Consider the following 12,158-nt stretch of genomic DNA (forward strand, 5'->3'; position numbering starts at 1 on the left):
CGAGGCTACAGAGCTACGAAGTTTCTAGTACACAGGTTTACATGACTGCGAGGATACAGGACTACAAGTCTGCAAGAGTACTTGACTACGAAGGTACTCGTCTACATGACTCCAGTTACCGCATCTGTCTTCGACAGAATTTTCTCTTTTGCTCCAACTGCTCCATCAGCATTTTGTTATAAGATTACAAGGCCTCTTGCTTACGTAGCTTCAAGTCTACGAGCCTCCAATGCATCATGACTACGAGACTACGAGCCATGAGGTTACGAGTCTATGCGATTGCGAGTCTTCTAGGTTACGTGATCGCGAGGCTATAGGACTACGAAGCTTCCAGAACGCATGGTTACGAGACTGCGAGGCTACAATTCTACGAGGTCCCAAGACATCCTGGCTACGCGACTACGAGCCATGAGGTTACGAGACTACGTGACTACGAATCTTCAAGTTTACGAGACTGCGAGGCTACAGAGCTACGAAGCCTCTAGAAAACGAGTTTACGTGACTGCGTGGATACAGGAATACAAGTTAGCATGAGTTCTTGACTACGAAGCTACTCGTCTACAAGGCTCCAATTGACACATCTGTCTTCGATGGAATTTTCTCTTTTGCTACATCTACGCCATCAGCATTATGTTATAAGATTACAAAGCTACTTGCTTACGTAGCTTCAAGTCTACGAGGCTCCAATACATCATGACTAAGAGACTACGAGCCATGAGGTTACGAGACTATGCGATTGCAAGTCTTCAAGGTTACGTCATCGCGAGGCTATAGGACTACGAAGCTTCCAGAACGCATGGTTACGAGAATGCATGACTAATTGGCCGCATGGCTACGAAACTTTATGTCTCTAACTGACTACAATAGCACTATTCAGTGGTGAGAGTTAATTTATTTCATGCAAAGGTACTTGCTGCAAGCAGTTCCGCTTTTCAACATCAGATGACGTCACGTTTTGCTTGCAGGTAAAATAATATTTATTTATTTTATGCGGGATGCGGGTTGTTCACTATCGATCGCATAAGAAGAATGGCATCGATAGTCTTCAAGGAGAAGGAAGTTCGTCCTTCCTGCTAGTGCTTCTCAGATTTCTCACGGTCCGCCATATTGGATTGCGACGTCACGGCTGCCATCTTGGATGGGTGTGACTTTGACCTTTGACCGAAACCGCAGGAATGATCGCAAGCACTCGGATTAATCATCAAAATATTGATAAGAATAATCAGGAGCACACGGAGAAAACCATCATAATATTGGCAAGAATAATCAGGAGCACACAGAGAAAAACGACACACGTTTTCTTTGATATCATAAAATTACAGAAAAAAATATTTAAAAATAAAAATAAATTAATAAAAAATTTAAAATAAAAACAAAAAATACATAAACAGATTCTGCTAGCTTGTAAACTTATCATTGTTGAGCAAAGATAGAGTTCTAGTACAAGCCAGAATTTTATGTATTTTTTGTTTTTATTTTAAATTTTTTATTAATTTATTTTAATTTTTAAATATTTTTTTCTGTAATTTCTGTAATTTTTATGTAATTTTTGCGGAAAGTGGATGTTCAGGACCTCGAATGGTTTGGAACACTCCATCTCGAAAGAATAGATATTTGAAATTCCTGAAATTGTCGAAATTTTGGGGCTTTGTTCTCAGAGGGGGGGCGGGGGGTTCGAGGACCCTGAATGGCTCGAAAACACTTAAAATCGAAAGAGATAGATTTTTAAAAATTTTTAAACTTTCGAAATTTTGGGGCTTTAAGCACTGGGGGGGGGGGGGGGGTGATGTTGAGCACCCCGAATGGCTCGGAAACACTCCAAATCGAAAGAGATCTAAAGGAATTTAAGAATGTAGGCATTTACTGTATAAACCTATCTACCATAATAACAATAATTCACAATATTGACAAATAGAAAGCTTATTACCTACCTTTGAATAATTATCTAAATAAATATAAATTAATAAATAACTGTATGTTTAAGAATTTACGTACATACATAATATTAAACTTCAAAAATACACACCAACAAAAAAATTAAGGATGTTTGTGAAACTATTTTTTATTTGTCATTATGTTTAAAACATTTGTAGGATCTGTTTATATGTAAAACTGTGGTGGCAATATTCCGCTTATACAAAGGAGTATAGAAATTCATAGAGATATCACTCCCTGTACACGCTGTAATGTTGCAGAACCCTGCCCTCCTAATTAAATAATTTTTATTTTAAACTATTTTCATGAATGTAAATATTTCTTAAAAAGTCTTTCTAATGATATTTTACCGTTTGTTATATATTTTAGGGTTGATATTTTTCACTTGCTATGTTTTTAAAAAGGTATTTATTATTTTATTAGACATTTTCTATCATTAGTAATTTTTATGTAATTTTTCACAAATGAGCCGCTGTTCTAGATTGTTACCTGTTTAGGCCTACTTTTTCAGGATATTTCTAAATGATTTTAATGTTGTAAAGTAATTTGTATTATGCTTGCTATTCTTAATTTTTATTAACGTGTTGTAATATAATTATAAATCACGGGACTGTGTCTGGGCTTGTGTGATGGTTAGAAAGAGAGGCATGAGAGGCCTGTAAGTGAGAGTGAGAAAGGAACAGTGCTTCCCCGCCAACCGAGATAGACGGTAATTCTCCACTGGTCGTGGGAGATGTGTGATAACTGCTCTCTCACGGTGTGGGAGAGAGAACGAGAATGGAAATCCCCGATTTCAATGTGAAATTAAAAAGAGACCGATCAGGGGAAACCCAGTGTTCTGTATGTAAAAGATTTTTTCATGTGTTGTAACTTGTTCTACGATTGGCTTGTATCTGTAAGCGTGAATGAAGAGTGCGTGTGATTGGTCGGTGAGGTCAGGTGACTTCTCCTCCCTGCGTGGAGAAGAGAGTGGCATGAGATCACCAGTAGGGATGCAACATCGCTCTTAAAAACATCGATATCACGAACATCGATGTTTAAAACGAAAAAGTATCGATGTAAAAAAACATCGTTCTGACAACCGATACATCGATGTTTTAACCGATGTTTTTAAATATTAAAGAAAAACATGACGAAATGATTAAAATTATAGTATGTATACAAAAACCATACCTACTACATGTTCCTGACCACAATATCCACAACCCATTTACAGTCGTGTCTCATGCAAAACAAAAAAATGTATTAAAAGCAATTGAAAAAAAAATGGTTGTCTGTAAAGTCAGTTTACGGACGATAGTTTAACGTGAAAACGTCATAACAAAACATTGATGAAATGATTGCATACTTTTATGAATAAAAATGAATAATTTTTATTGAATTATCACTATTTTGTATGGATACAAAGATGGAGTGAAATGAAATCTACAATTTAATTGATAAAATTACTTTTATTTGCACTCATTAATTCAAATATGTTTATTACTTTAACGAAGAGATTATTTAACTATAACTTTTATACATGTTTGCTATTTAACTTCAAGATAGTCGAGAATGTTTTACGTTTTTTCGCAATTACACATTTAACGACGAAGTTTGTTCGTCGTGAAATTAAACGTAGAATTTAATAAAAATGCCCTTACAGTTAATAAAATAAGTATTAGTAAGTTTAAGAAATAATTTCCTCTTTAATCTCAAACCCAGACACTCGTGGTGCGCTGGGGCTGAGATTAAAATTCGTTCATACTATTTTACGTTTTTATGTCTTCCAGTGCTCAAAATGATATGCAATTGTGGCCCGGCCACGAAATTGTATTTATAATTCATTCATAATAACGCCCCTCGCGATAAACAAAGGAAAATATGTATTAACGAGTGCCTGGTTGCCGCGAAAGCGGGTAGATAGCCGATTCGTTCGGCTCGCGTCCGTCACCGTAGATGACAGCACCGTAGGGGAATAATATGATTTCGTTTTTATAATATAATTTTATAACAAATACGCATCCAAAATACACCAAACTTATTTATAATGTGTAACAATATTTTTTAAAACATTGTGCAAAAGATCCCGGGTGTAATTTGAATTATTATGTGTAACTGTAAAACACCATTGTGCGTACAAAAACGTATTTGAAAATTCAACATTACTTTTAAATAAGCATACCGATTGTGCTGAAAATCAGTGGACGATCGTTAAATTACATAATATTAATAATTCAAACTACGAAAACATGAATGAAAAGTCAAATCGATGGTTGTTCCAATCGAGTGGAAGAGAGATGCGGCGCAAGCGTACAATGAGCGTAACGGGACACATCGTAGTGGGTCAATGTGCGTTACGGGACACTTTTTCGTGCGTGCAGCCGGCGTTCATCGATTTATTAGACATTGTCACGTCAACAAACGGATTTGAAAATTCAACATTACTTTTAAATAACTGTACCGATTGTGCTGAAAATCGGTGGACGATCGTTAAATTACATAATATTAATAATTCAAACGACGAAAACATGATTGAAAAGTCAAATCTAATGTTGTTCCAATCGAGTGGAAGAGAGATGCGGCGCAAGCATACAATGAGCGTAACGGGACACATCGTAGTGGGACTTGATGTAAGTTTTTGGACATACGCCATTGCTAAGAACTTTTTTCTGTTAAAAAAATAAAAAAATAAAAAATAAATAAAACCCAAAAAGGACAAAAAAACAAACAAAATTAAGCAAAAAATTGCTGTTGTCAACACGGATATAAACATCACAAAATATTCCGTTACAGGAATATGGTTAACAAAACAAAGAAAAAAATGTACTAAGAGAACTGAAAAAAACCCACAAATGATGATGACACGGAAATATTGAACCCAAAAAATTCAGCACAACGGTTGAAACGAAACAAAAACACGACAAAACGAAAAGACGAAACAAACGTTGCGTTACGGGACACTTTTTCGTGCGTGCAGCCGGCGTTCATAGATTTATTAGACGTTGTCACGTCAAAAATAGGGAAAAAGCATGAAATGTATGTGCAGGTTAAAAATGTAACATTAATTTTCTCGATAGAGCTAGCGAGACCGTATCGGTACCAATCACTAGCTTGTATGCAGGGGTGCAACAACTAAATTTTCAAGGGGGGGGGGCAATATACCTTTTTATAAAGTATTATCGATCCCCCCTATTGAGGCGGGGGGTCCTCCCCCGGGAAAATTTGTATTTCAAGGTGGAAAATGGTGCTATACAAGCAGTTTTATTATCTAAAAATTGATTACACAGCTAGTGGAAATAACATATCCGACTTGTACAGCACTTTCTTTGCCCCCGTTTGCCGCCACTTCAAGGTTTCAGAGGGGGGGGGGGGGCAAAATACCCTTGCCCCCCTGTTTGTTGCGCCCCTGCTTGTATGTACAACAAGCTATGAAATTGTCCATGAACTCTCGCTGCTTTTTCCCTATATTTTTCAAAATTTAAATAAAATTCTTATGTAAACAAATTTTTTTAACGGTATTTATTTTTTCCAAATGATTTTACACACCTTAAAGTACTGTAAAAAATTAATACTGAAATCAACCAAATAGTTCAGTATTTACATTTTTGATACCTACTTAAAAATTTAGGTTTTTATAGTAAGTATAGACAGTTAAAAAAATTGTATCTTGAAAACTAAATGTCGTATAGTAATGTTTTTTATATATTCAATAAATATTCATGAAATGATAGCCAAAATATTATAAAAAACTAGGGTAATTTTAATGATGAACGATGTCGATGTTTTTCGACTTTTTCGTCGATGCATCGGCGATGTATCGCTCTTCAAAACATCGATGCTAACATCGATGTTTCATGAACGATACATCGATGTTTTGAAAACATCGATGTATCGTTTGCATCCCTAATCACTAGAGGTGGGTTGTTACAGCAATTTTCGGTATCTGTTCCAACCTGATACTGATACAGCATTGTACCATGTTACAAGTCTCTGATACTTCTGTATCAGACGGTCCCAGGAGGCAACAAAGCTCCGCGTACGCAGACCGTGCGACCGGAAGGAGAATCTGATACATTATTTATCACGCCTGGTAATTCTCTACTTCTGATACTCTCATGCCCGCCTTATACAACCAGTATCAATCAGTTCAACATTCACTGCAGTTCGTCCTGGCCGTGTATCACCATGTTGCGGGCTGTCATGCTTTGTAGTTAGTATCTTTATAGTGAAATAAGGAATGGATAAGTGCACGAAAAAGACTTCATTTGTGTGGAATTTTTTCACGGAAAATAATGAGTTTGCTAATTGTAATTTGTGTAAACAAAAACTGAGTTATAAATCATCGACTAATCTGAAGAAACATTTGAACAAACATTATTATAGTATGCTCACGAATGTACCTATCTGTTTTTTTATTTTTTATTTTTGATAAAATCGTGAATTTTTAATGTATAAAACACTAGTTACTAATTGTTTTCGAAAAAAGAAAGTCCATATGTTGATTACATCTGTTATTAGTGTCAACTGAGAATTTATTTGCATTTTCATAGCTGTTAGGTGCACAAATATAAATATTATATCTTGTATTAATGTACTTTTTAATATTAAAATTTCATTAGTTTTATTATTGAACGAGACGGTGCACGCACTGCGCACTGAGCGTACTTTGAAGTAGGACAATAAACAAAACGACTTGTAACCACGGCTGCCACTCTGATATTCATGAAAAACCTAGATAACCTACAAAAAAACCCAGACACATGGGTAAAAAACCCAGATGCGTCTAAAATGCTATCGTTGAAAATGTTTGCGTACTAATTCAAAAATATAAACATAACTGGTTTTAATATAAAACAATTAATTAGGTACCTTACAAGACTGAAAACGGTTAAATACAACCAATACAAGAAAATTACACTGCAGCAAAATGGCTGTATAAGTAATTCTTGGACCAGCACATATCATAAAAAAACCTACAAATATATACATGACAAAACAAACACCATCACTGCATTCTTTAAACCGGTAATTGTTTTTATAAAACTGCATCATGTACGTTAGTCTTTATTCAGAGTCTGATTCTACAAGATTGGTTTGAAGGTTAATTGTTGCATTGGTTTTGTGTTCTGCAAGCCTCTTTGAAGAATGTGTCTAATTTAATATTCGACTTAGCTTCTTGAAAACTAGTTTTGTGTTTATATGTATTTTTGTGTGTGAAACACACAGACTTGTTTGCATTTATCAAACAGATATTGCAACAGATACAGTAGCTACTACCTTTATTATTGTTTTAGGTATAAAAATATTTAAAATTATAAAAAACCTAGAATTGTTGGAATTCATTATTTAAAAACCCAGAAACCCAAACACCATTGGAAAAACCCATGAGTGGCAGCCCTGCTTGTAACAATATCGCTTTGCGCCTCTCCTTCAAGGCTTCAACGCCTTCCCCTGCGCTTCCTCCCCTACATTCTTTCCCTTCTTTATCCCTTATTCGTCGTTCCTGCTCCCTCCCCTTTCACAAGCTCCGCCCAAGTGACCGTCATCTGCGATCGGGTACTGCGCTCATTGGCCGTGGTGTTGTTCCAGGTGAATTCTGAACTGATACTAAAGTCTCTGATACTTTTCAAGTGTACTCGTTTGCCGTTCCTGATACAGGCGCGTATCAGTGACAAAGTATCAGGGTGATACTTTTCGACCCACCTCTACTAATCACCAGTAGTGATGGGCAGAACGGTTCTTTTGACCGAACCGGTACTTTCGGATCAGTTCCGTGAAAGATTCGTTCATCTCGGTCATTTCGTTCTTTTCTGTGAATAGGATCTGGCTCTTTTATCAGGTGACGTAACTCGTTCATCCTTTAGAGTATTGGCTACGTGTTTGCTTCCAGCCTCCCCTCGTTATCGCGTGACCTGATAACGAGAGGAGGCTGGATCGCGTGGGTGGTTATCTTTATCTACTCTGCATGGGTAAATGAAATTTCAAACGTCTAGTTGTATACTGACTGTTATAAAATTATTGACTGTTGATCGCTGCAAATGCTTCATGCAGTGATTCTATATAATACGGGAGCATTAAATCTAAGAATGTTAGGTACGAAAGTGATCTTTCTTAACTTTAATTTGTAATCGCACTATTATAGCTAGTACTTGAACATTGCTTTTCGTAGCCAGTGAATCACAGTTGCGTATATGAAACAAGATTATTTATATTGTATTACTTTTTAAGTTACAAATATTAATATACAGGCTATTTACACTCTAGAGAGAGTAAAGTGTTTACATGTAGACCAACACATTTAGAGAAAAAAAGACAAAAATTGAATACTACTACTGCGATTCAGTATGAAGAGAGAAAAATGAAGTAGGTACATTAATTAACACCTAAATGGTAAGTGTGAACATTTGTAGTTACTTTCCCTGTTATTTTTAATTCATGTTTTTTTCCCCCCAAATTTGTGTATGTGAATGTGAAAACGCAATTTTAAAACAACAACTTAACAGTTGACATTTTCAGGTATAGATACTTTTCATGTTACCCTATTTTATTTGATCAGTTATCGTTTGCTCTTATGAACATGCTCACGCTGTGATTACTAATTCTTCAGACTCCTGACGTCATGAATCATTTCACGAACGAATCAGACCGGGCGCGTGGCCGGTTCTCTCATCTCGTTCTCTCGTTCTCTCCGCGTTTTCGTTCTTCCGAATCTTTCAAGGTACCGGCTCTCAAAGAGCCGGTTCTTTACATCGCGAACGAATCGCAAGATTTCGTTCTCTCAAAGATTCGTTCTTTTTGAACGAATCGTTAACGAACGACCCATCACTAATCACCAGTCGTCTGTCGATCGCTGCCACAGTAGGTCGCGTTCGGTGGCTTCTCGCCAATTTATAATGTAATTTATTAATGGATAATTTCACGTTGGTGGTCGGAGCCAGGCCGAATTTTAAATCAACCTAATTTGTTTTATATTCTTTCGGACAATAACTTAATTAGAAATTGCGGCCACCTTCGTCGGCAGTTGGCTCGGGGCGGAATTCGTTTTCGCTGGGTGCGGCCCTCTTCCAGGTCGCACCATCTTCGTGTACTTGCAGTAAAACATTACTGAAGGATTTCAATCTACGCTATTATTTTTCGGTAATTTCTCATCATGCGAGCTACCAGCAGTATTTTCGACGGGCAGATATACATGTGGAACGAGTGAATGAACAATTGTAAGTGTTTGGATTCGTCGGGGCATTTTGTTTGGAAAAAAATAAAAAAACAACAAAAATTACAATCGGCGTTGAACTGTTTATTTTGTATATAACGAATCGTTATATTTGGCGCCCGGCCGCGCGGCTTGAATTTGGACACGACCCTGAGGTTAAGACGGACATTTTCGGCAGTAAATAAAAAATATAAACATTCTCAAAACAAGTTTGCGACTACGATAACCTTAAAAAACAACAATCTACGATAAATAGTGAACAGTTTAGAAGAAAACGGCAAAGTGTTTCCAGAACTATCGGCGCAGCTGAGCGGCGAAGGCGGTTTTTGTCCGCGACGAGAGTCTACGAGCTGTTTCAGCGAGTGAAGTGTTCCGGAGAAACGACGGAAAACGGTACTTCGAGGGACAGAGTGACCCAAGGCACCGTGGGACTTCAGGCCTGTTGCATCGCGGGACTTCGAGATCGTCACTTCGCGGGACAATGTGGGATGAATCGCCGATGATAGCAAGTGGAAAATTTAAGAAAACTGTATTATTTGTATTGATTTAGAGAATTTAACTTGTAGTTGTGTAAAATTTTGTAATTTGTGTATGTCAACATGGATAAATCTAGTACCAACAGTAGCGAATCAGATTTTATGGGTTTTCAGGAAAATGTAGAAAATTCCGAACAGTCAAATCCAAATTTGGAGACAAGTTTAATTGAACAGGATTTTTCATGTCAACAGGAAAAACTTGTAGACATGGAACATCCTGCCGAACTAGGTCAGGATATGGAACCCCGCACAATTAGCAGTCCAGTTGAGGTTATGGGGGGGTCAGACCAAATCTTGCAGTTACTTTTGTCAATGAAACAGGAAATGAGACAGGGACAACAGGAGTTAAAACAGGAATTAAAACAGGAAATGAAACAGGGACAACAGGATATTACTCTAAAATTAGAACAGGGTCTAGCACAAAACACGCAGGAAATAAGGCAGGAAATTTCACAGGTGAAATCCGAAATGATAAAACAAATGCAACAGGAACTGGTCAAGATGGAGGTTAAAATTGACAGGGTACAAACAGAAATGAAAGAACAATTGGGTACATGTGAACAAAGGGTTGAGAAATGTGAGTCGATAATTGATAACCTACAGACTGGCCTGGAAAACTGTAATGGGGAAACGAAATTCAGGAAAATAGGGGGAAAATATCTGCATTACAGGAAAATTTCAGTCAAGTTCAAATTAGCATAGAAAGGGACCACAATGAACTCATTGAGGTGCATGGTAAAGTAAATGAGAATGCCAGGGGTATTTTGTTGAATGAGAGGGAAATTGAGGAAGTCAAAAGCCATTTTGAGGTTAATGTTGAAAAGGTTTTGATGGAAAATAGGAGAATTGGTAACCAATTTGAGAAGTTTCGAGATGAGGTTGGACAGGAGTGTTTGAAAAAAATAGAAGAAAAATTGGGAAAAATTAGGGGAGATTCTAATGGAGGGATTAGGAGTACAGTACTTACGATTGATGAAGTTAACATTTTTGAGAAAAGCGTACCGAAATTCTATGGTGATGACAGAGGGGCAACCCCAATACAGTTCATCACAAAGTGTGAAAAAGTTTTTGGATATTGAGGGCTGATCGCGCATTGCCGGTGATTTCGAGATGTTAACTATGGGCGCCACCACGTGGAAGGGCACGTGGACCCGGCGGAGTCTCTCGCTCAGGGCGTGACGTAGCCCAAGTGGGGACGAGTTACCAGCCCTTTCTATCCTAGCTACCCAGACCTGGCCCGCTCTAGGCGTCGGGCACGCCACACTCCTAGACTCACTCACCACGTGATTAAATAAATACTCACTTTATATTTATTTTCCAGATTTAATTTCACTAACACGTCTCTCTACACGCCCGTTACACGTTACACATTACACGGTTAAAAAGCCTGAGGCACGAATCGGTTTAGGTGAAGGCATGGTCCGCACACGTGGCCATGCTGCAAAGTTTACTTATTACACGGTGATGAAAAAAAAACTCGACTGAGACAATTAATTAATTAAACAGTCCGCTGACCGAGAGCTGCCCCGAGGATGACGTACGAAAGAGATTCAGAAATAATTAACGAGACAGAATTACTTGGTCAGTGCTGAAGAAGTCCCCGGGGTGCTGGCGCGTCTGCTCTCGGTCAGTGATGAAGATGGACTGGGCTGAGCTCATCGCTCGCAGGTGGCAACATGGCGCCCTTCGCGCCAACACAATTACCGTTACTGTATTCTACGACTCCGTGCCCCGGCGAAAGTTGAGTAAATTACAGATAAACATTAAAAATATATAAAAATTACTGACAATGGAAAGTTTGTTACTATTTACTTATTTAATGATAATTCATATAAAAGCATTCCTATCCTCGTCCAAGTCCGTGCCTGTTCGGGTCCGCCCGGGCAACGTCTATAGTTATTTAAGGTAACTTATTTAAATTAAAGAAACACAAGTAAACTACACAGCACTGGGGCGAAGATGGATGAAAACAACAAAAAGGCTTACAATTAATATTAACATAGCAATTTTAGGGATCGCCGCACTGCTTCTAAGCGCCCTCTTGTGGTAGTTCGTGGCGCGCAATTCAAACACACGACTACGTACATGGCGGTACAAATGCCGGGGAAGGGGAGAGGAATGTTGAGGAAACGGAGACTGACTAGGCTCATGGGGCGTAGCCCCGGCTGACGTCAATTGCCCCCCCCTCGAATAGCCGGTCATGTCGACGTTTCCGCTGGGTCGCCTGTGGGCGTGGTCGCCCCCTTATCAACAACAGCTGTGCTTCCTCGCGATCCCTCGGGGTCGTAGCGTGTATCGCGGAGCCGGAACTGGGTCTTGTGACGCCCGGTCTCCCCTCTCTTCCCGCGGTGTTTCGTCTTCCTGCGGTTCGGTTACTGTCACCCTGAACGTGGAGTCTGCCAACGAGTAATGCAGCGGCCATAATGGCTCGTCCGGCGAACCCGGCCTACTCTCTACTTCCTCCGGCCACCTTATCAGTGGTTGGGATGTCGACT

Source organism: Bacillus rossius, chromosome 3 (genome assembly GCF_032445375.1).
Source record: "Bacillus rossius redtenbacheri isolate Brsri chromosome 3, Brsri_v3, whole genome shotgun sequence".
Classification (NCBI taxonomy): Eukaryota; Metazoa; Arthropoda; class Insecta; order Phasmatodea; family Bacillidae; genus Bacillus; species Bacillus rossius.